Raw genomic sequence first — 23,515 nt, 5'->3', positions numbered from 1 at the left:
GTAGTGAAAATTCTCCAAAAATTCTTTAAAATTTCTCTCTTCCAATACGAAACACACAAAATGGAATATTAATTAAAAAGAATATATTCAAGAGGTAACACGGAAATTTTTAAGTTGTTGGTAATTAACTTGGTGTAGTGAGCTTCATTAAAATTTCTATTTGTTTTAAATAAATAAATGACGTACGGTGAGATGAGAGAAGCGCCGTTATTAAATATAAACACCGAGGCAGAGGGTAGAGACAGTCGGCCAAATAAATTAGTAGAGACCCAAAAAGTATAGTGTAGGGCAACCGATCTGGTAATAATGTAATGGTACTGGGAGACGAGGCGTGGTAGGCGGGGTTAGTGAAGGCAACGTTTGAGTGACAAACCCCGGTAATCGTACGTTTGGAAGCGAGGTTTTATACACCGTTACCAGATCTGTTAACTTACCCTATATACTTGGGGGGGGGGGGGTCTCTGCGAGCTTATTTAGCCGAGTTACAGTACAATCTTTAAGAAATTGACTCGGAGACTAAGAAATACAGGAAAAATGTAGAAGTTTTGTCGAAGACTTAACAACGAAGATGACGAAGAAGAGAGGTAAGCGAGTACACAAATTACTGGTGACTAAACAGAGATACACTGAACAAACAATAAGGTAAGAGACAGTTACAGTCATTTTACAGTTCACTACAGTCGGTATATCTGTACCAGTGCGAGAAAATATGCAGTAGGTGCGCATAAAATATCTTGTTTAACATGAGGAGACAACATGGCCGGCAATACAATCGACCATCTTCACTTCTTAAACTGTAAAATTAGGTACCCATTCACTTTTAAGTGGATTGGAGGCTGCTATGGGCTCAAACGAGTGACGCCTTAGGGCAAGAGGAGAGCGTTGTATCACGTTGTATCCATGCAGTTACTGCCCCCCTTTGAGAGCCTTGAGGACGGTAAAAAACAAAAAGAAAAAAGTCTACATATCGGCCAATTTAATGTTTAGAAATGGTGTTTTGGTCAGTAAGGAGCGTCACCAGACACCACAACACTTATACATTACGTTCAAGATACCATATACTTATACTGTACGTTCGAGACACCGCAACACTTATACTTTACGTTCCAGATACCGCAACACTTATACTTTACAACGTCCAGACACAACAACACCTATACTTTACGTTTCTTCCAGTAGAATTATGCAAGGCGCTGTGAGAGTAAAGTCTCTTGAGGGATATTATAGACACAAAAGCCCCCCCCCCCCCACCAAACATAAACTAACCTAACCAAAAATCACCAATAAAGACCATAATTTAAATGCCTCCCCCCTAAAAAAAAATAATAATTAATCATGACTTTTCTTCGTAATTAAAGGTATTTTTTCTCCAGGTAATTAGAATTAATACTAATGACTTTAATTATATCGAGGACTGGAAATAAGTTACTTAATTATAAAATAACCATAATACGGATGATTAAGAGAAATATTAACAAGAAACATAAATCAATTTAAACTTGAATAATTGATTACCACAAAGATGAATAACAAAAGACATTCTCATTTTATTCCTATATAATATTTCATCCATCTAAATCATGTTTATTTTATTTACATGTCATACCAGTAAATATGAATAAATATATATATATATATATATATATATATATATATATATATATATATATATATATATATATATATATATATAGTATATATATATATAATGTATGTATGAAAAAACTTAATGTATATACTATGGATGAATAATGTACAGATATGTAGAAATTTAAAGTCGAGAAATATACTTGTGAAATGATGAATGTTTTGTTTTACTGATTCATTAAGAAGTTCAGGTGTCCAGGAGCTAATTAGGTTTATTTACCTGTTTAGATTAATTTTTTTTATCGTTTATCACTGCTACTATTTCCTTCACCCTCAACTGGGCACTAATTCCCTGGCCTTCCCTCACCCTACTCCTGGCCAATACTTCCCTCACCCTTCACCCTGGCTGCTACCCCCTTCATCCTCCCACTGGCCACTACTTTTCTTTCCTGGCCCTCCTTTACCCTTCTTGGCCACTATTTCCTCAACCTTTCTCTTAGCCACTACCTCACTCACCCATTCCCCTGGCCAATACCTTCCTCACCCTCCGCTTAGCCTGTTCTCTGCAGCCTTATGGTAACTCACTCCAGGGAAGCTATACTGTACTGCACAGGTATATGTTGATTTGTGGGATGTCAGGTAAGTGTGTCAAACATGTGTTGTGTATCGGGTGGGAGGGGGTAGGTTAGGTTTGTCTAAGATTACGTTAAGTTACTACTGTAAGTTAAGTTAGACCTTTGAACCACTGAGCCAACAGAGTAAAGGAGCCGTAACTGAACCAATACCCAGACCTAACAAAAGAGTATTAAGGTTGAAAGAGCGTTCAGTAAATCAAACGCGAAAAATTCCTTTGAAGTCATTAAATGAGGTTCTCATATCTTGGAATGCCTCTGGACGGCTCCGTAAATACGTTCCTGGCGACTCTCTTATATCCCTTGTTCGTATCAAGCCACAGAAGAGCGTCGGACCTGGCTTGAGAGACCACTTGAAAATAGATTGAATTATTTAGGTTTGTGCTATTCAATGACCATTGAAAATAAAATTTAGAAGAAAGAAAAAACATTCCTCGTCACAAATAAACCCCAAGCTTTAGTCCTCCTATTCTTTTGGCTGATTGAAAATTAATGTCACGCTGCACAACTGCCAGCTAAATGTTTCGACCTGATCAAGGGAAAACAAACTTGCTCATCCGCCATCCGGTACGACATGTGCTCCCAGTACGACATGTTTTCCCGGCAGGAAACATTTTCCGGTACGACATGTTTTCCCCTTATATGTTCTGGTACTTGATGTTCTCCAAGGCCCTGTCAGAAAGAATGTGTTTTAATGTTAAATCATTTGAGTTTTATCTATAAAATTCTTATGAAGTCAATAAATGAGGTCTCATGTCTTGGAATGCCTCTGATCGGCTCCATAAATACGTTCCTCATGTTCTCAGAGTATTGTAGAACCTGGCTTGAGAGACCACTTAAAAATAGAACGAATTATTTAGGTTTGTGGTATTCCCTGACTTCTGAAAATGAAATAAAAAGAAAGAAAAAACATTTCTCTTCACAAATAAACTCAAAGCTTTTTGTCCTCCGTTTCTCTCCGCTGATTGAAAAAATAATATCACGCCGGACAAATGCCAAACAAATGTTCATCCGGTACAACATGTTTTCCAGGCAGGACATATTTCCTGGTACATGTTTTCCCGGTACGACATGTTTTCCCGTTTATGTTCTGGTACGAGATGTTCCCCAAGTCCCTGCCAGAAAGAATCTATTTTAAAGTTAATTCCCTTGAGTTTTATCTATAAACTTCTGGGCAGCTTTTATCGGAGACGCAAGATGTAATCACTACCAATTCAGTTACAGATTAAGATACAAATCTTTAATTAAAGTTGCGTACGTGACAAATGTTTCTTTTTGTTGTGTGTGTGTGTCATCTATTTCAGCCAATGTGAAACGTTTGTGTGTAAATTCAATGTACAGTATTTATCAAGTGTCCTTCAAGAGAGCTCCAATACTCGAAAGTCTCAGCCATGTCAATATTGCTGTTGTTATTCCATTTACGCCTGTATTACTCGGGCTAAATAAACTGTTTCAACTTCGATTTCGATTTCAATTTCGAAGCCTGAAGTGTATTCTGGGGTGTCCATTGTTTAGAATTCCGTCAACTCCTATCCTCTTACCCCGGTGTAAACACTAGTGGTCTTAACTTTGATTATCTTAACTGTGCCACACATTCCTCTCACACTTAAGGTATATATATACAGGGTGGTACATAAGTCACTTTACCGAGAATATTGTATCCACGCAATACGCACTCACTAAAGCAGCTTATGCACCACCCTGCACTTCTCCACATTCTGATTCAAATGTTTTTTTATTAATTTATTTACTTAGTTACTTAATCCTTCATTGTGTATAGGTATTAATTTTATTTTTTCCGTGAATTTATTCTATTATCTAGGGTTAACAGTGAGTGGTTGAGTGACCCCTTAGAATACTGTGTAACTCAGGGAGGTATGGACAGTTCAGTGTTGCAACTTGGCGGAAAATCCGCTAAATCTAGCGGATTGACCTTTCAAAAAACAGATAGCTTATAAGTTTTGCGGATAGCGGATTTTCTGGTGCATTCTCACTGGATTTGGCGGAAGTTGTAGCGGATTTCGTATACATGATGATTCTCAGTAATCAAAACCTATTCTGCCCTCCCTCTGATATTAAAAAAGTGAAATTTAAAGTAAATAGAATACAAAGTAATCAACAAACCAACCCCGTCCCTCTGCAGTCCATTACACGTTCGAACTTCGTACAGGGAAATGACCTGTCCGCCTTGGCGCCCGCCGCCCACGTCCAGTGACCAGTAGCCCAGCCAGTAGCCTCCCAGACTTCACTCTGTGTGGAAGTGCTTTAATTAACCTACGTGGGGCCTGTAGAAAAAGATAAAACTAAGGCATATTGCTTGTTCTGTAAATGCGAGATTAACGCAAAACCTTGTGGTCTGAGAAGGCATGTAGTTTCGGTAAAACATGTCCAATCATCAGATCCATTATATAGTGGCAGGCAAACAAAGCTACCTTCTCTAAATTTAGTGACGCTCAACAAGCCACAAGTGAGGCCGAGGGACTGCTATCGATGGTAATGGTGAGCATACTGTATTTTTAACTGTGGATCATGTGTCGTAAGCTTGCAAAAAGGCGTTCAGTGACAGTAATGCAGTGAAGAATATGAAATTGCATAGAACCAAGTGAAAAAACATTATAGTAAATGTGATGGCACCATACTTTACTGAGAGTCTACGAAAATATATTGGTGATGCACAGTACAGCATTTTGATGAGTCAACTGACATAGCGCTCGTGAAGTTGCCTGGTGTTATTGTACGTTAGTATTTCAGCAATGAGTTAAAGAAAATTGTGTCAACGTATCTTGGACATATTGAACTAGAAGATGAAACAGCGTAATCTATAGTAAATGCCATCAAGAACCTTTTACAGGTGTACAGCTGGAGCCACAGAAGTTACTATGAGTTGGAGTTGATAATGAAGGGTCAATACTGGTTTGAATAATGGTGTTTATGAAATACTGAAGAAAGATCTTGAGCTCCCACATGTGGTAATGGTCCGTTGTGTGTGACATTCGATTCAATTGGCTGTGTCGCCTTCGGTGGGGGAAACTACCAAAAAATATTGATTTCATGGTGCGAGAAACTTACAACTGGTTTGGCCACTCATCAAAAAGACAGTTATTGGGCAAAACTCTGTTTGAAACACTGAACGATGGGAAACAACCACTTCAGATTTCTAGGGTCTGCGACACGAGGTGGGTTTCCTTGCAACCTGCAGTGACCCGCATCCTAGCCCAGTGGGATGACCTTAGAATGCACTTTGATATTGCGAGGTCGTCAGAGAAGTGTTACAGTGCTAAAGTGTTATTCAGTATGTACAGTGACCCCATTAACAAATTGTACATGTTTTTTTGCGCCCAGTCCTGCAAGATGTTCAGCGAACTGTGAAAGCATTTCAGGGTGAAAACACTGATCCCACTAAACTTCTGTCTGACCTCTCAAATCTCATCCTTGCAACAAGTAAGAGAGTGATTATTCCTACGGCAAGAGTAGATCCTGTAACCTCTGAAATTACCTCTCACATTGACCCCAGGGCATGTCTGGGATACGAATTTGAAAAGACTTGCACCAACTCAAAGCTGTCAGAAAAAGCAGAGCGTGATCTTCGCCAACGCTGCATATCTTGTGTTACCAGTCTCTGTAATGAGTTAAACAAAAACAGACTCCCTGATAACTGCAAAATCTTGAGGAAAATGTCTTTGTTTTCAGTAGTGGAATGTCTCAAGAGTTGTCAAGGAACCAATAGTAGAGATAGCTGAACTTTTTGGGTACCATCCAGAACAAATTGACCGAATTGACAATCAGTGGCTCAACTTCACAATTGTTAAATGGCACGAGACCACGTCAACAGTAAACTTTTGGCTTGAGGAAGACGATTACCAGGATGCAACAGGAGTAAATCCTTTTCGTGACCTCTGTGAATTAGCTATCAGTGTACTCTTCCTCCCTCACTCTAATGCTGAAGTCGGTTGAATACAAGTTCAGTCAGTGCGATTATTGCAGTGAAAAGTGGACTCAGAAGAGTTGGAAAATGTTGCCATTCGTATGAACTGCCAAAACAAGTGGTAAAGCAAGTCCAAGCTCTTCTTCAGTACCTATGTCTGTAGAGACTGAAGAGGAAGAAGAGGACGGCATAATTTTTTCGCTGAACTAAGTGGTGAGTACTTAACATTTGTATATTTACTTAACATTTGCACGTTGTTTAGGATACGTGCGTGGTATATGTGCTTAGCGGACTTCTAGCGGATTCTATAGGTCAATCTAGCCGTTTTTGACCAACCACATTTGGCAACATTGGGTATGGTGACATATCAGTGACTTGTTAATACACGGTGTTGGTCAAGGTATATAGGTAGTGGGTAAAGTTGCCACTACTCTCCGTATCACAGACGACCTTAGTTTCCTAAGGCTCAAGAAACACCTTTTAACAGCTCGTGTAGACTTGGGTACTCCATGGCCACTCTCCTCACCCCAGGTATTAAACACAGTAATTTAAGTCTCTATTTTAGTGTTTGTTGATGTTAGTGATTGTGTTTATTATGTAGTGACTAAGTAATTATATGATGATGAATACAGTGATGAGGTTGATGTCGCGTATAATGTTCTAAGGATCGTCTTGATAGTATGACTGGAGCGTAATCCTAAAATGGGCCCCAGTCAGGATAGGCCCTAGTGTTAATGGGCCCTAATCCTAATGGGAGTCAGTACTAATGGTCCCAAATACTAGTATTTAAAATTGGATTAAATTGGGACTCTAACCTGAGGACCATTTGTTAGTCGTAATTAGTTCTACTCTTGTCAATAAAAGTGAAATTCCCCTCTATACAGTCTGGACAGAACCGTAAACCACCCAATCCTCTCATTACTTTATCCATAAGGCAAATATCCATCACAGTCCTCAGGGTAGATTAAGCGTGATCCACCTTTTTATGCATGTGTGATATATACGTCGCATGTAAAAAAAAATGAAATGTAAAATATAAAAAAGGGAAACTATATATATCCTTTAATCTATATCGAATGCAGGTTTTATGTTCCGATGCCTGGCTGGTGAGAGAGAGAGAGAGAGTGAGGAGTGAGAGAGACGGGAGAGAGAGAGAGAGAGAGAGAGCTGGGATTGATGGAAAGAAAGGTGGGGTTAAGGTAGAAGGAGGGGAGGGGGTAGTGGAGAGAGAGGAGGGGTGAAAGAGAGTGAGAGGGAGGGGTTAGTTAGTTCCTTGATACCATTTGCTTGCGTTAATCCTGCAGTGATTGGAAACCTGGGATGTAACTCGATTAACATCCACTGCAGTTAGTAAGTCGTCCGGTTTCCCTGCGTTACTCATTAATCCTCAAAAAGAAACCTATGTTCTTTAGAGGGCGTAAGGTGTGTCAGGGTCAATTTAATACGCTAGATTCAAATGCTGCTGTTGCCTTTGTTAAGAAGATGACGTCATCAGTGGGCGGAATTTATGGATAAGCACCATGCTATTGTACTATTCCAGATGATACTAAATGTTACATAATACTTCCTTGAGATAAATGTGTAGTATATATCAGGTGTCTACAGGAGAGCTCAGGTTCTCAACTGGCTCAGCCATGTTAATATTGTTATTATTATCCACTCTGTATCTGTGTTTTTCTGGCTAAATATACTGTTTCAATTCAATTCAAATTCAGTTCAATCGAGTAGCTGTACTTGTTCCATAGTTCAGACTTCTTGGAAGGTCAGGACTGCAAACGCTTCCCCAATCAACCGTTGTTTTCATTGGTTGAATATCCCGATGGTGTTTTGTTATTGGTTGACTGAGCACACGGTTCATTAATAAGATATAATTGATTGTTATTCCCAGCAAATGGTGTTTTTTCTTCTGTAAATTAACATTAATGAAGACGATAGTTTTTTTCTTCAATAAACTACAAAAATGAGGATAAACCCTGATTATTTTCTCAGTAAAGGAGAGAGGGAGGCAGAGAAAGAAAGAGGGAGGGTGAGAGGAGCGGGGGAGGGTGAAAAGGAGAGGGGGAGGGTGAGGAGGAGAGAGGGAGGCAGAGAAAGAGAGAGGGAGGGTGAGAAGAGAGGGGAGGGAGAGGAGAGAGGGAGGTAGAAAAGGAGAGAGGGAGGTAGAGAAGGAGAGAGGGGGTGAGAAGGAGAAAGGGGAATAGAGAAACAGAGGGGGGGGTAGAGAAGGAGAGGGAGGGTGAGAGAAGAAAGGAGAGAGGGAATGAAAGCGAGAGTGAGAGACTGGAGTAGCTTGTTCTCATAGCAAAGTTGAAGAAGACACTCAAACAGAGGCACCAATCTTCACCACCTCCAAGAGAATGTCTGAGGTGTTGAAGGAGGAGGTAGAAGACGAGGAGGAGGAGGGGGGGGGAAGAGGAGGACTAGAAGATGATGAAGAGAGGAAGTAGGACCTTAGAGATAAACAAGAAGGAGGAAGAGGGAAAAAGTTGAAGTAGGTTTGAACAGGATTAGCCAGAGATGAGAAGTTAGAAGCGGGAGGAGGTGTGTGTGTGGGTGTGTGTGTGTGTGTGTGTGTGTGTGTGTGTGTGTGTGTGTGTGTGTGTGTGTGTGTGAAGGGGGAGGAGGAGGAGAGATGTAAGTGACAGGTTGGTGTTTGTCCAGTCTTTACCACACCTCGGCTCTGGGTCGTGATATAATTTTCCTCAAGTTGGCTTCGCTGACTATCAAGCTCGCTGGTACTCCCGTTAGCTGAGTTTTGTTTAGCTGTATATTAGTCCTTATGAAGGTAAAACGACGTAGGTTTATCTCTTTGGAACATAATAAAGCTAACGTAGTAGGTTTTATTTAGCTGGATATAAAGTAAACGTGAGATAGCTTTACTCATGAATGTTAGTCAGCATTAAGCTTGCATCTATGAACGTAGATAACTGTGAACGTAAATATTGTGAACGTGTATATAGCAAATTAAAGTTGATAGATATGAACGTAATTCAGCATAAACCCCCTTGTGAACGCCAATAGCCATGAAAGTAATAAGACACGTACTGAAACATGAACAGGGAACATACATATAAACATTAACTTGATATGAAGGCAGTCACTCAGCCAGGTATCCTGAATATAAACGTATATCGGGGACACCCAACGCTGCCTGTGCCCTCGTCAACATGACTAACCGCCCTACAACAGGTCTTAACTGTTATTGCCTGCTGACGAAGCTGCCAGTCACATCACCCTGCACCACCACCACCAGCGAGGGTTTCACCGAAGCCTTGGGTCATCCACCTCATAGCGGTGACTTATTACAATGGTATTACAGCCACTTGATTATATATACTGTATACTGTATGTGGGCTTCTGGTGAGCAGTAGTAGTGGCAGCAATAGTAGTGACAATAACAGTAGACTCAAGAAAAGTAGCAGCACTAGTAACATCAACAACAATAAAAATAAACAGGAAAAATAAAAGCTGTTTTTATGTGTGAGTGAGAGAGAGAGGATCAGTAAATCAACGTAAGGCAGAGGCAGTCACCAGAAGTACAGCCTCTGGCACTAGTGGGAAGGCAAGATAAACCCTGCCTTCACATATCGACTCCACCTGTCCGTGAAAACTGTGGTAGAAATTAATTTTCTCCTGAACACAAAACCTCCTGAGTTGAAAAGCAGAACCCGGAATGTCTGAAGTGGATGTTTACTGAATGTCTAATTTGTCTGTGTAAAAGTTCAGTCTCATATCAGCGTCGTGGAGGAGGGGGAGGGCCAGATTCTTCAAGCTTCCTAGCATGGTATTTCTCGTGATTGAAGATATGAGAGCATATACCTGACTCGGTTGATTTAAACTAGGACAGAAAAATTCCCTTAAAAAAAATGCATCAGAATTACAGTGAGAGTTTACCTTAACTAGATACGTTCTGTTAGTTCCAGTTAAAAGTTTATGTCAATGATTCTCTAAGTTAATTTTGTCTCCTACCTGGCGCTAAGTGAACACATATCTAGTTAAGGTAGCGAGCGTCTCAGTGTAATTTTGATTCTATGTTTTTGGGATGTAATTTTCAGGTTTCATCTGGAGGCAACTAGTGAGGTACATTCAAACTTCCTCACATATGAGGAATATTTATCTTAGGAACCTTTGAGACTCCGGCCCCAGGAGAACGTGGCCACCCCTCACGGTATATTAAAGTCCCTGGGTAATTACACACGAGCTGCAATATTTGACAACGTCAAGAGCGCTGGCCGGACTTTCCTCTGAGAGTTGGTACTGATAATAACAACTGCAGGAGACACCGACGATGGTGCTGGACGCTTTTATTTCGTCTACAGTGCAGGTTTAAATGCACTATTGTTATGGTAGGCTGTCCATCGTCGTTGCTCCTCCGAAAACTTTTCACATTTTTGACTTCTTCTCAAACACTACTGAGCCAATCTTGCTGTAACTTGCCGGAAAAGTTGCTCGGATGATCCACCTTTACAGTTGTTTGCGACGCCAGCATACGTGAAACAAGATAGTTGGTATTACTAAAAAAATATAAGATTTGGAGATCTTTTTGTCCAAAATTACTAGCGAAAAAATTCTGAAACTTGCCAAAAATATTCCATGGATGATCCTCTTTCAAATTTGTGTTCTACGTCACTGTTAGCCACGCAGTATAACAGCTTAACTGGCTTATATTTTGTTGTGTGTTATGGATAATTGGTTTCATGTTGAGAGTTTCATTTCTCTAAGAGTGGCCGCGGCATTTCGATAGCTTTTGTCTCAGTAAAGAAGTGACTGTGTGCTGATATAGATGTCAAACTGTGTATTGATGTACCGTATATGTTGAAGTACCGTATGTGTTGAAGTACCGTATGTGTTGAAGTACCGTATGTGTTGAAGTACCGTATGTGTTGAAGTACCGTATGTGTTGGTGTACCGGATGTTTTGGTGTACCGTACCCTGTGTATAACCTGTGTGTTAGAGTACTACCTGCCTTGCTGTTACCATGATGCGGCTTCCACTCCTCTCATCATCTCATCAGCCAACCAGGAGCCACACGTTTTCCTTGTCGTAGTGGACATTCGGTATGAAGAAGACCGAGGAGTGAAACGATATGGATTAAACTCCAACTGATACCTGTGGTGTTGGAATCCATACGTCATATTAAGCTATAACCAACAGGGCTTCGCATGGCTGCCTACCTAAGTAACAGACGGAACCAGTGAGTGTTCCGTGTTTCAATGATAGCGCTGCTCTCTCTCTCTCTTTAGGCAGTGAGTCGTGCACCGCTGGTCGAGGGTAAGTATAATATACATTTATATCAGAGACAAACAGCCAAGAGAGTCTCATCAACTTGTAGAGAGAGAGACAGAGAGAGAGAGAGAGAGAGAGAGATAACAAGAGAAAGAGAGAGAGAACCTCCTCACTTTGTCATAGTCATTATAAGAGAGAACAACTTCTGACTTTACTGGAAAGAGAAAGAGAACCAGAGAAAGTTTCACATTCTTACAAGATCAAAGGAAAGAGAGAGAGAGAAAAAGTAAACCTCATAAGTCTCCAATCAAGAATTGTCTCTTAACTTATCCTGGTCGAGAGAGAGAGAGAGGGAGAGAGAGAGAAGATGTCTTTACTTTTCGTGATAGTCTTTTAACTTTCAAGGAGACAGAGAGAAAAAAAAGAGAGTGATAAGTTCACACCAAATAGTATCACAACTTTCACTACCCACGCCACAACTTTCACTACCCACGCCACAACTTTCACTACCCACGCCACAACTTTCACTACCCACACCACAACTTTCACTACCCACGCCACCACTTTCACTACCCATGCCACAACTTTCACTACCCATGCCACAACTTTCACTACCCACACCACAACTTTCACTACCCACACCACAACTTTCACTACCCACGCCACAACTTTCACTACCCACACCACAACTTTCACTACCCACACCACAACTTTCACTACCCACACCACAACTTTCACTACCCACGCCACCACTTTCACTACCCATGCCACAACTTTCACTACCCATGCCACAACTTTCACTACCCACACCACAACTTTCACTACCCACACCACAACTTTCACTACCCACGCCACAACTTTCACTACCCACGCCACAACTTTCACTCCAACGCCACAACTTTCACCTCTGGCCCCACAACTTTGAGAGATCCGATAGACGGCTGTCATCCCCAGAACTCCGCCGCTCCAAACCACCAATTTTTCACCATAGTCAAAATTCCCCGGAGATATGTGACGCCTTTAGCAAAAACTTAATGGTCTTGCGGCTTCTTGAAAATACATTAAAACTTCATGTTTGGCTGCGTCTCTGCTCACTCGTGCAGCCTCTCCTTACCTGACTGATGGATGTTGCTTTTGGAAACTTGATTGAGGGATGAATTATTTTTTTGTTATTATTTAAAGGAATTAATGATGATTTCTTGTTTTTTATCTGATAGTTGAATTTAATTTATGTGTTTACTTTCTGGTTTCTATTACCTCACCTGGATGTTAATTAATACACCTGGATGTGACTTTAATATGATACAAATATTAAGATTCTTGGTAAAATTGGATCTTTTTATAACAGGTGAAGGAGATCATTCATTAACCTGTGTAGTAGAGGAGTCACTTAATTGTGGGGTGTTAAGTGAAGGGATTTTGTTATGGGTAGGACAAACATTCTTTCACCTGGTCAGTTAGTTCTTCGGTGTTCTAACTCTATGGTTCCAATCCTATGTGGGCCAAGACATATGGGGTTCCAATCCTATGTGGGCCAAGACATATGGGGTTCCAATCCTATGTGGGCCAAGACATATGGGGTTCCAATCCTATGTGGGTCAAGACATATGGGGTTCCAATCCTATGTGGGTCAAGACATACGGGGTTCCAATCTTTATATGCTCCAATTCTAATGGGTCTCATTCATAATGTGGTCTAGTACGATTGGGGCTTAGTAGAATTGAAGCCCTGTAGGAATGAAGCCCTGTTGGATTAAAGCCCTGTAGGATTGAAGCCCTGTAGGATTGAAGCCCTGTTAGATTAGCGGGCAGTAGGATGGGGACCCAGTAGAATTTGGTCCGGAAGTATTTGGGGATATTTAAGTGGAGTGATCAAAAGGAAGTGAAGGCGGTCGAGTGCAGTACTGTAGGCTTAGTTTACAGTGTGCTATATCCACACTGCCCCTAACGAGCCGACATGCCTGTGGGACTGACTTTCAATTCACTCACCAATCCTAACTATCAACAACGACAACACTTATAACCCAGCCTGTAAACACGCCATATACGTCCCAGAACACAACAACTACAGTAAATAAAAAAAAAAAAAAAAATTCTCACCCAAAAGAAAATAAATCCTATGAAACAAATTGAGGTGGTGAGGTTGAGAAATAACCACCAACATTAATGAAACTGGGCGGCAAATACACAAACTATCGCTCAACAATGCGTAATATATCGTTCAACAATGCTCAATAACTCCGCGCAATCGGATTGGGGGAAAAAAATACACAGAATTTATTGGAAACAGGTGAGTGCTAAAGGGGGTTATAACTCTTGTCAAATATTAATGCAAATGTGTAATAATCTAGCCGGGTCCAGGTCCCTGTGAAAATATATCGCCGCGATTTCATTCAATAATGTTCAATGGTATTTACACAATCTCACTAAAACTAATTCATGGTTAAAGCTAAATCCTTAAAACGAGTAATGATCGTTATTATCATTATCATTATACATAACAGTTGATAATTGTACATATATATACATAATCAGAATAATGAAGAGTGATTATATTACATTTTATTGTCAATGTTATTACGTTCAATATACAGTACATCAACGTTGGGGTAAATTTGTCTACAGTGATATCGACCATTAATCTATTTAGAAAAAGCTAGAGATTAATTTCCCAATGTAGAAATTATATAGCTCTGGTTATGAAGTTCAAATGTGGATTTATCGCTCCGAAGTTTGGTTTAGTTTAGTTTGGTTTGATTAGGTTCGGTTAGGTAAGGTTCGACTCTCAGGCCTATGAATTTTATGGCCAATGAACTTTTGAATCCTTGAAATGTTTATATCAATGAATCTTTGAACCAATTATGAACCTCACGAACCAATAAACCCTCGAAAATAATGAACCATTTAGCGTATATATATGTAATTAAAACCTAGAATTTATAACACGAAGACGCCAAGAACAGCAAGACGTCATTTGCATATCAGAATAAAAAAAAATTGAAATTTATAGTAATGAGGACACACCAAACCACACCAAACCCAACCAACATTCCCTCCCTTAGTTTCTTCCCTCCATTAGAGATATCCCTCACATAGTATGGTTCTTCTCTCCTCCACCTCCTCCTGCTCCTCCTCCTCCTCCTTCTCCTCCTCCTCCTCCACCTCCTCCTCCTCCTCCTCCTCCTTCCTCCATCCTGTCACCCCAACCACACAAATACTAATTTTTTTTTTCCTCAAATTATGTTATTTTGATTTAAAGACTGCTCGGGTCTTCATTTGTCTGACTGTTACACAACCTGTGTGTGTGTGTGTGTGTGTGTGTGAGTGTGTGTGTGTGTGTGTGTGTGTGTGTGCACTTAATATTGATGGAAGCTTGGTCACACCTCAAGCCTCGTCCAACAGAGAAGGTGTGGAGAGGAGGGGATGAGGAGAGAGAGAGAGAGAAGGGGGGACAATGATAGACGACAAACACAAACAAAGACATAAACAAAACTACACATTCCAGAAGCTGGGGCCATCAAGATCTCTAACAAACACAAATTTGATCAGCAAGCACAAATTAGGACAGAGAGAAGGTGGGAGGGGAGGGAGAGGGGGGGAGGGGGGGAGGGGGGTGAGAATGAGAGGGGGGAGGGGGTGGGGAGGGAGAGGGGGGGAGGAGGGGGGGGGAGGGGGTGAGAATGAGAGTGGGGGAGGGGTGGGAGGAGAGGGGGAGGAGTGGGGGAGCAGAGAATGAGAGTGGGGGGAGGGGGTGGGAGGAGTGGGGGGAGGGGGTGGGGAGGAGAGGGGGAGGAGTGGGGGGGGAGGGGGGGCAGAATGAGAGTGGGGGGAGGGGGGTGGGAGTGAGAGGGGGAGGAGTGGGGGGAGAGGGGTGGGAGTGAGGGGTAAGAGGTGGGGGGTAGTGTTGTGTTTGCTGTGTGTCGGGTGGAGAAGGTGAATTAGTGGCTAAGTTTTGGTAACAGATGGTAGAGATTCAGGAGTTGTTGAGTCTAATGGTTCCCCAGTCGTAATGGACCTCAACCCGGTTCACCCTTACCATTGGAACTCGGGTCCCTTAGCACTGGGGTCCATTAAAACTCTGGTCCTTTAGAATTCGGGTTCCCTTAGAATTTGGATCCATTAGAACTCGGGTCTCTTAGAACTGGGGTCCATTAGAACTTGGACCCCCTAGAATTTGGGTCCATTAGAACTTGAATCCCTTAGAATTTTGGTCCATTAGAGCTGGGGTCCATAAGAACTTGGACCCCTTAGCACTGGGGTCCATTAGAACTTGGGTTCATTAGAATTAGGACCTACTAGCACTAGGGCCTATAAATCTAGAAGCCTAATATAGCTAAGGCCTAATAGTACTGGGGCCCATTTGTACTGGGGGGACTCATTACCTGTAGGGCCCGTTAGCACTGGGGCCCGTTCGACCAATTCCCGGTACACACTAGTGAAGGATAGTGATTGGGGGTGTGTGTTTCTGATGGTGCTGGAGACTGTGTGGGTGAACCGTAAATAGTGATGGTGATGATGGTGCTGATAGTGGTGCTGGTGATGGTGATGCTAGTGGTGGTGGTGGTGGTGGTGGAGACAGCATGGGTGAACCGTAAATAAAGAGAGCCAGTAAATGGATTTCATATCTGCGGGTCAGACAGCAACGAGTGATTCAGTGTGTGAGTTTGTCCTGTAAAATTAAACGTCTCTGTAGCGTGATAGAAAATTGTAGCGTGATAGAAACCGTTCTCAGAAAAAGGGATATGTTCTTTTAGATCCTAGAAACCATTTTGGGGAGAGTGGATGCCCATTTTTATGCCTAGAAACCGTTTTGGGGAGAGTGGATGCCTTTTTTATGCCTAGAAACCGTTTTAATGAGAGTGGATGCCTTTTTATGCCTAGAAACCGTTTTAAAGAATGTGAATACACATTATCTGTACCATTCACAAAGGTGAGGTTAGGTTAGAGAAGGACGCATGTTTACGAGCCTGCAACACACTATCCTGAGCTTGTCCCGTGTCGTGTATATTATAGCGACAGTAACACAGTTGGCTGGGCCTGATGGCTGCTCTAGGAGGGGGGAGGGGGGTGCATGTGACGTAGAATGATGTTAAGTGCTTTTGTGTTGCGTTTGAGTGACGTCAGTTGCTAGAGTTGTTCGCTCGTTTGATAATGATGTGTGACTGGTAGAGCCGTCCAGTGTAAACAGTGAAATGAAAGTCCGTTATATCGAGGGACCTTTAGATGTGAAATCCCCCTCTAGCGGATTCTATGAAGGTAGAAGTCCGTTATATGGAGGTAAAAATCCTTTATATGGAGGTTTCAATATACCAGTATCAGAATGTATAAAATCACCAGTAATAACATAGGTGTAATGTTACCAGAGTGTGTTATTACCTTACTATAAGCCCGAGGAACGCACTCTTATCGGCACAAGAGAATCAGGAGGTATTATAGCCTTATCTCCCACCAGTGGGTTAGAGCAGCCTCCCTCACGCGTGGTGGTCGTGACACAATCAGACAGTGTTATCAGAGTGTTAAGCTCCTCCTGTCAGCCACGGGTCGTTCATCACGGGGCTGCCACCAGGTATGTAACGATAAGTATGAACAACAAATGCGATAACTCAGTGTACCGGACACGGCTATAAAACAGGAGCCAAGGCAAGTTAAGGGGTTGGTTGTAGTGGTTGGCAGTGGTGGGTGAGTTGTGGAGAGGGGGAACGCATTTGGAATTATAACTTTCTCTCTCTCTCTCTCTCTCTCTCTCTCTCTCTCTCTCTCTCTCTCTCTCTCTCTCTCCATCACGTTACACTACAGCAGGCCAGACTAGAGGCATTGTTGGGTGTCCATCATCATCCTTCCCGGGGTTGTATTGGTTGCCAGTGCTGTTCCTCCGCCCACCGTCACTTTATGCATAAATATCCCGCCTTCTTGAATGGCTCGTGGCAAGAGAGAGACACACCACAGATGTCTAGATGGTCGAGATTCATGGCCTTTGTTCGGGATGGATTAACCCTACAGACGGTATTTGGTTCTCCCTCTCTTAGTCTGTGGGGTCTCTGACAGGCCAATACCTGCGGCCCGTCACTGTCGAGGTTCTTGCTGCTCGTGTTGTGTTTATAGTTTAATCGGCCAATCACGTTCGTCAAAGAGAGGGAGAAAGGAAGGAAGGGAGGAAGGAAGGAAGGAAGGAAGGAGGGAGGGAGGGAGGGAGGAAGGAAAGAAGGGAGGGTGGATGGGAAGCAGGAAGGGAGGGAGGAAGAAAGAAGGAAAGAAAGGGAGTGAGGAGGAAGGAAGGGAGAGAGGAAGAAAGAAGGGAGTGGGGAAGAAGGAAGGGAAGGAGAAAAAGAGGAATGGAATGAGGAAGTGAGGGAAGGAGGGACGATAGAAGGGAGAGAGAGAGAGAGAGAGAGAGAGAGAGAGAGAGAGAGAGAGAGAGAGAGAGAGACAACAACTAAGATTTATCAACACAAAAATCAATAAACATTTTCAACATTTTTTATATCAAGTTAAAAATACAATGGTGGTGTTGAATGTTAAGACACACCTCTGTATTCTGTGATGTTAATGCTTGTCTCACTTCCTGTTTAGCATTCAATTGTCCTCCCTGCCTTACATGTAGAGATGCACAAGAGTTTCGTAAGTTAAATTATTCTCGTAATTATCAAGGTAAGATCTCGTGCACCTGTTTGAGTTCAGTAAGATAACACATTTCTTACAGTCATGTCTCAGTCTAGTTTATTTCGGTTAAATTCAGTCAGTCTAGTTCAGTTCAGTTTAGTAAAATCATCCTACACGTTAACAATGCTTCACCATGTTAACACACTCAAAAAAGTATCTTCACAATTTTATGCGACACAACAGACGAAGAATTCTGACAACCCTACCGAGACAACAGGAGTCACAGTGTTCATTCTGGAATTCATCGATCACCCCCAACTACAGATAGTTTTTTAATTACAGGTATAAATAAAATGTACCTAGAGCGTACAGGTATAAAAACAACGATATACAAAGGCAATTTAAGCAAGGATAGTCAACAAAGTCAGACAGATACACAGACAGACAGACGTGTAGGCAGACAGGCATCCACAAGACTGGAGGTGGAGTCGTATGTTCAATGTTTATTTTGGTTGTCGGGGTCTGAGGCTGTGGGGAGCTTATTTAATTACTATCAGAGGTGTTATTTGAGGGCAGGACAAAAACTCAACTAACCTAATCGACTGTAACCTTTAGGAGTTTAGGTGTTTTATTAGTAAGTTCAGTGAGTTTTTGTCCGTGTACCGTACTACCGTCATGGCTGCCGTATTATTGTGTGGGTGAACGGAAATAAAGTCACAGGGAAAAAACGTCACATGACTTATACAAATTGACAATACAATATATACATGATGGCATTGCACGTAGGTTAGGTTAAGTTTTTTCCGTGACTTTTTTTCCGTGACTTTTTTTCCTGGAATATGTGCGCGCGTCATGACTGCAGTGTTGTTGTGTGTTGTGCCGTGAGTGTCTGTGTGTTTATCACTATTATAACGAGGATATAACAGACCCAGCAGTTTAAGACTTACGGAACACATCTATTAAGTTACAATGACTTGATTGACAGTGATTGACAGTGATATCAGTGAATTGTACATCATAAACGAAGAAAATAAAACAATTATCCTCAGCTCCTCCTGCTGTGGACGAGTGTCACAATCGTCCCTCTTGCCTGATGGACAGCTAATAGACCTTCTGGGCCCTTGTCATAATGTCTAAACTCCGAGTGAACACGATGGCACACACCACCCGGTCATCCAGCCTGCGTTGTCATTGTGTGAGTGACTGAACTGGACAACCTTTTTCCTTCTCTTTGTAAAAACACTAAGAAACGGGACCAATTACCACTAAAATCTAACAGTTACTATTGTATGAAATGACTTAAATTACGTGTTTGAAAATGATCCATTGTTGTAGTTCAGAAATATACATAAACAATGATTGAAAACGACGCGATTCTCAGTTAAAACTACCAAGTCAAGAGTTACTGCAAGTGAAAACAAGAGAATGATGATTATTTTCATATGATAAACTTAAACACATAATACAAGGGAAGGAAATTAAAGCAGCTGATGTGTTTATTTTATTGTTATTTTTAAAAGAGAATACCGACACTACGATAAACAAAGATAAGTGACAAACACGAGACAAAATGAACTTCCTGAGACACATAAACAAAAGAGAGGAAATAGGAAATTGAAGTTTTGTCTGGGAAAATTAGAAGGAAAGACAACGGGGGGAAAACATAGCAGAAAATACCAGAATTCCTTAAAAGATGAACCCATGGGAGTGTGGACATGCAAGAGAGCCATTGAGCAGCGGATGGACAAGAGACGAGCGGGAAGCGGTGGCAGGCAGCATCGCACCCAGGGGACTTCATGGAGGTATGTTAACATTATGTAGTTATATTCTAGACTATGTGTCAGGGCGAATATACCTCACGTTATTGTGGATAATTTACACACTTCTTACGGTAATAACTATTTACATATACAGAACGTAAGGGAAGGACTATATACGGTAACCTGGGGTAGTATTATTGATGGTGCACACGTTGATGCGCCCATTATTACCTCCTGACGATAGGTGATTCCAATGATCATGATGTTGTATGTCACGTTGATTGTCTTTCCGGGTTGTTGAGTAGCTCACCTGTGGAGGAGGAGGAGGAGGTGGGAGGGAGTTAAGGATGGAGGAGAAAGAGGGAGGATGGGATGGAGGAAGAAGATGGGGGAGGTAAGGATTGAGGAGGAGGAGGAAGGGAGGAAGAGGATTGAGGGAGGTAAGGATGGGAGGGAGGTAAGGATGGGAGGGAGGTAAGGATGGAAGGAGGTAAGGATGGAGGGAGGTAAGGATGGAAGGAGACACAATAAAATAAGGTATAAAAGCGACACTATTCCTTGTTGGTGTAAGACCTATGATTGAAGACACTGAGGGGGCGCTTATGATCCTTCGCTTTATCTTAATAGTTTAGTTTTGGCTGAGGGATTTTGCTGGGGGTTTTGGATTTTTTTTCTTGAAGGAGACTTTTGTTTGGAGTAAGTGAGTGATTTTTAGAAGAAGGAGATCACCTAAAGATTAGACACCCTAACCTAACCCTACCAAACATACCCGGCCTAACCCAACCTAACCTAATCTAACCTTCCCTGCTCTAACCTAACCTAACCAAAATACATTCGAATCAAAAGAAGAGCCCCAAACACCTGCCTTAATCACATCAAGGTGTTGTCCTCAAGGTGTGGAAACGAAGTGTGACCATAACGAACAGTTCTCAGACACCCTGGCTAGTTGAAGCACTCAGAATTCATTAGAACTTAACAATAACAACAGTATTTCCACACACGGGGTAGCTGGACCTTAGGGAGTGAGGGGAAGAGGAGTGGGGTAAGGGTGGGAGGGAGGAAGAGAAAGGAACACTTTAATAATTATTGTTTCTCCACGTTTAAGAAAACAAGGGAGGGAGGGAAGAAAGAAGAGGGGGAAGGAGGAAAGAAAGAGTAGGGAGGGAAGAAAGGAGGGAGGGAAGAAAGGAGGGAGGGAAGGAAGGAAGGAAGGAAGGGACGAACATGAACCAATAAGAGACATTAGTTAAATTACACCAATTTCTCAGTGTAATGTTGTCATATCTTACTGAGACCGATACTACGTGTACAGTAGTGATTGGCAAAATGAGCACAGTCCTAGTTTAGCCTCCCAATCCTAATGAGATCCAATCATACTACGCTCCAATCTTAGTAGGGTCAGGGATTTTAATAGGACCCCAATTTTAATGAGATCCAATCATACTACACTCCAATCTTAGTAGGGTCAAGGATTTTAATAGGGCTTCAATCCTATGAAATCCAATCTTAATAGGTAACTCCAATCTTAATAGTTAACTCCAATCTTAACTAGGGCACTGATTTTAATAGGACTCCAATTCTAATATGGCAGTAGTCCTAATTGCCTCCAGTGCTAATAGGTTCCAAACAAAATAGGTCCAGAATTAATAGGAATCAATTCTCATAAACCCTGATTATAATAGTCTGTAATCGTAATAAGGCTTCAGTATTTACAATTCCCAATCAAAATAGGTCTCAAGCTTCGTAATCCCTATTCCTAATAAGGTTTCAATCTTAATAATCTCCAATTCTAATAGGACTCCAATGTGTGTGTGTGTATATATACGAATAAAGATAACACAACACATACACACTAAAAAACATCTTTACACACACACACAGCATAATACCAAGCTGAAAACCCTTAGCCAGACGCCTTAGACAGCACGCAAGTCAACGAGAATTAAAACACAATGGTTTCTACGTATTTTTCGTGAGGGGAGGAAGGGGTGGCTGTATTGATGGCGGTGACACACTAATACATTACCCCGTCGAGTTTTTCGTTTGACTTCCTTTGTGGTGAGGACAACGTGAACCAAACCAACCAGTCAGCGGTAACCATAACAACCAGAATGACGAGCACCAGTAGGGAACAATCTGCTGCTGGTGTTGTTGCTGGTGCTGGTGTTGCTGGTGTTGCTGGTGGTGTTGTTGCCTATGGCTTTAAATTCTTTGTGTTTTGGTGTGTAAAATATAACCCATCTCATCACTTGGGAGTATTTCAGTGTTATTTGTCCTCAATGCTCGCCCTCACACACTAATAGCCAACATCTTGAGGAGCCAACACTCTATTTGTATTGTGGGTGAAAATAAACAAAACAAATATTATAACTGTGAGGAATTTTTTGGGGGCATATATAGAAGTAATTAATTGAGGTGAATATAGTAATTTGCATGAATACAAGTTTAAATTTGATCAGGAAACATCAACACTGGCTTGTCAACGACCCAGTTCTTCTCTGTCTGCACTGAACGTAGCGGAAAATTTAACTCCCAACATACAGACAACATAATTAGTCGACAGGGGAAAAGTTGACGAGAAATGTGCTAGCGTGAGGCCACTTTTATCTTGTCTTATGAACTGTCTTTTTCACTAACTGCCTGGCTGGAAAGTTCAGTCTCCCTTCCTAGTTCTTCCTCACTAGTTGTCCCTCCTTAACTCTCCCTCACTAGTTCTCCCTCCCTAATTCTCCCTCCCTAGCTCTCCCTCCCTAACTCTAGCCTCCCTAATTCTCCCTCCCTAGCTCTCCCCGACCCACTCTCCCTCCCTATTTGTCCCACCCTAACTCTCCCTCCCTAATTCTCCCTCCCTAGTTCTCCCTCCCTAATTCTCCCTCCCTAATTCTCCCTCCCTAGTTCTCTCTCCCTAATTCTCCCTCCCTAGTCTCTCCCTCCCTAGTTCTCCCTCCCTAGTTTTCCCTCCCTAGTTCTCCCCTCCCCGCTCTCCCTCCCTAGTTGTCCCACCCTAACTCTCCTCCCCAGTTCTCCCATCCTAGCTCTCCCTCCCCAGTTCTCCCTCCCCAGCTCTCTCTCTCTGCCCCCCCTCCCTCCGTCCCGCCTACACATGCAGTTCTGTTGAAGGTATAATCATTCCCCGCGCTAAATGCGGTTATAACACATATCTGGCGTCCCTCTCTCCACCCGACAGCTCTCAGACGAAATCCAGCTTTTCCGTAATTTAACTGGAAACAATTCACAGCGTAAACCTCAGCATTCAATTATTCTATCCCTCAGCAGTTTACAATGTCCTGGGGGTTGGGGTGTAGACTATCCATTTAATCATCTCCGTTTAGTTTACCAGAGACTCCCCCGACTGCTTGTAGTGTACAGCCCTGTTCCCTTGTCCTTCCCTCATCACTCTTCTTCCCTCGGGACGTTTTAGGCGGGGAAATGGCAGTCGATCTTAACGTCTTGTTTTTAAAGAATAAACCTACCGAGTTTATGAGGTCATAATCAATTCTTTACACAGTTTTATTGATTGATTCACTGACAAACACTGATTGTTTTTCTCAACCACCCGCCCGTTCGTGCAGCCTTGCCAGACGTATGATACGTTGACTATAAGATCAAGTTTACTCTATCGATACAATACAGTTAAACCACCACATTAAACCACAATAAATATTAAATCACAAGAGATGGTTTATCCTTCCAAAAAATACAAAACAAAATATTAAATAACAGTAAACCTTAAAACCCACACGGACGTTCCCCAAAGGAGGTAAAACTTGAAATGAGTTAATTAAG

This window comes from Homarus americanus, unplaced genomic scaffold, assembly GCF_018991925.1.
Source record: "Homarus americanus isolate GMGI-L3 unplaced genomic scaffold, GMGI_Hamer_2.0 scaffold54679, whole genome shotgun sequence".
Classification (NCBI taxonomy): Eukaryota; Metazoa; Arthropoda; class Malacostraca; order Decapoda; family Nephropidae; genus Homarus; species Homarus americanus.
This window is presented reverse-complemented; position numbering follows the sequence as displayed.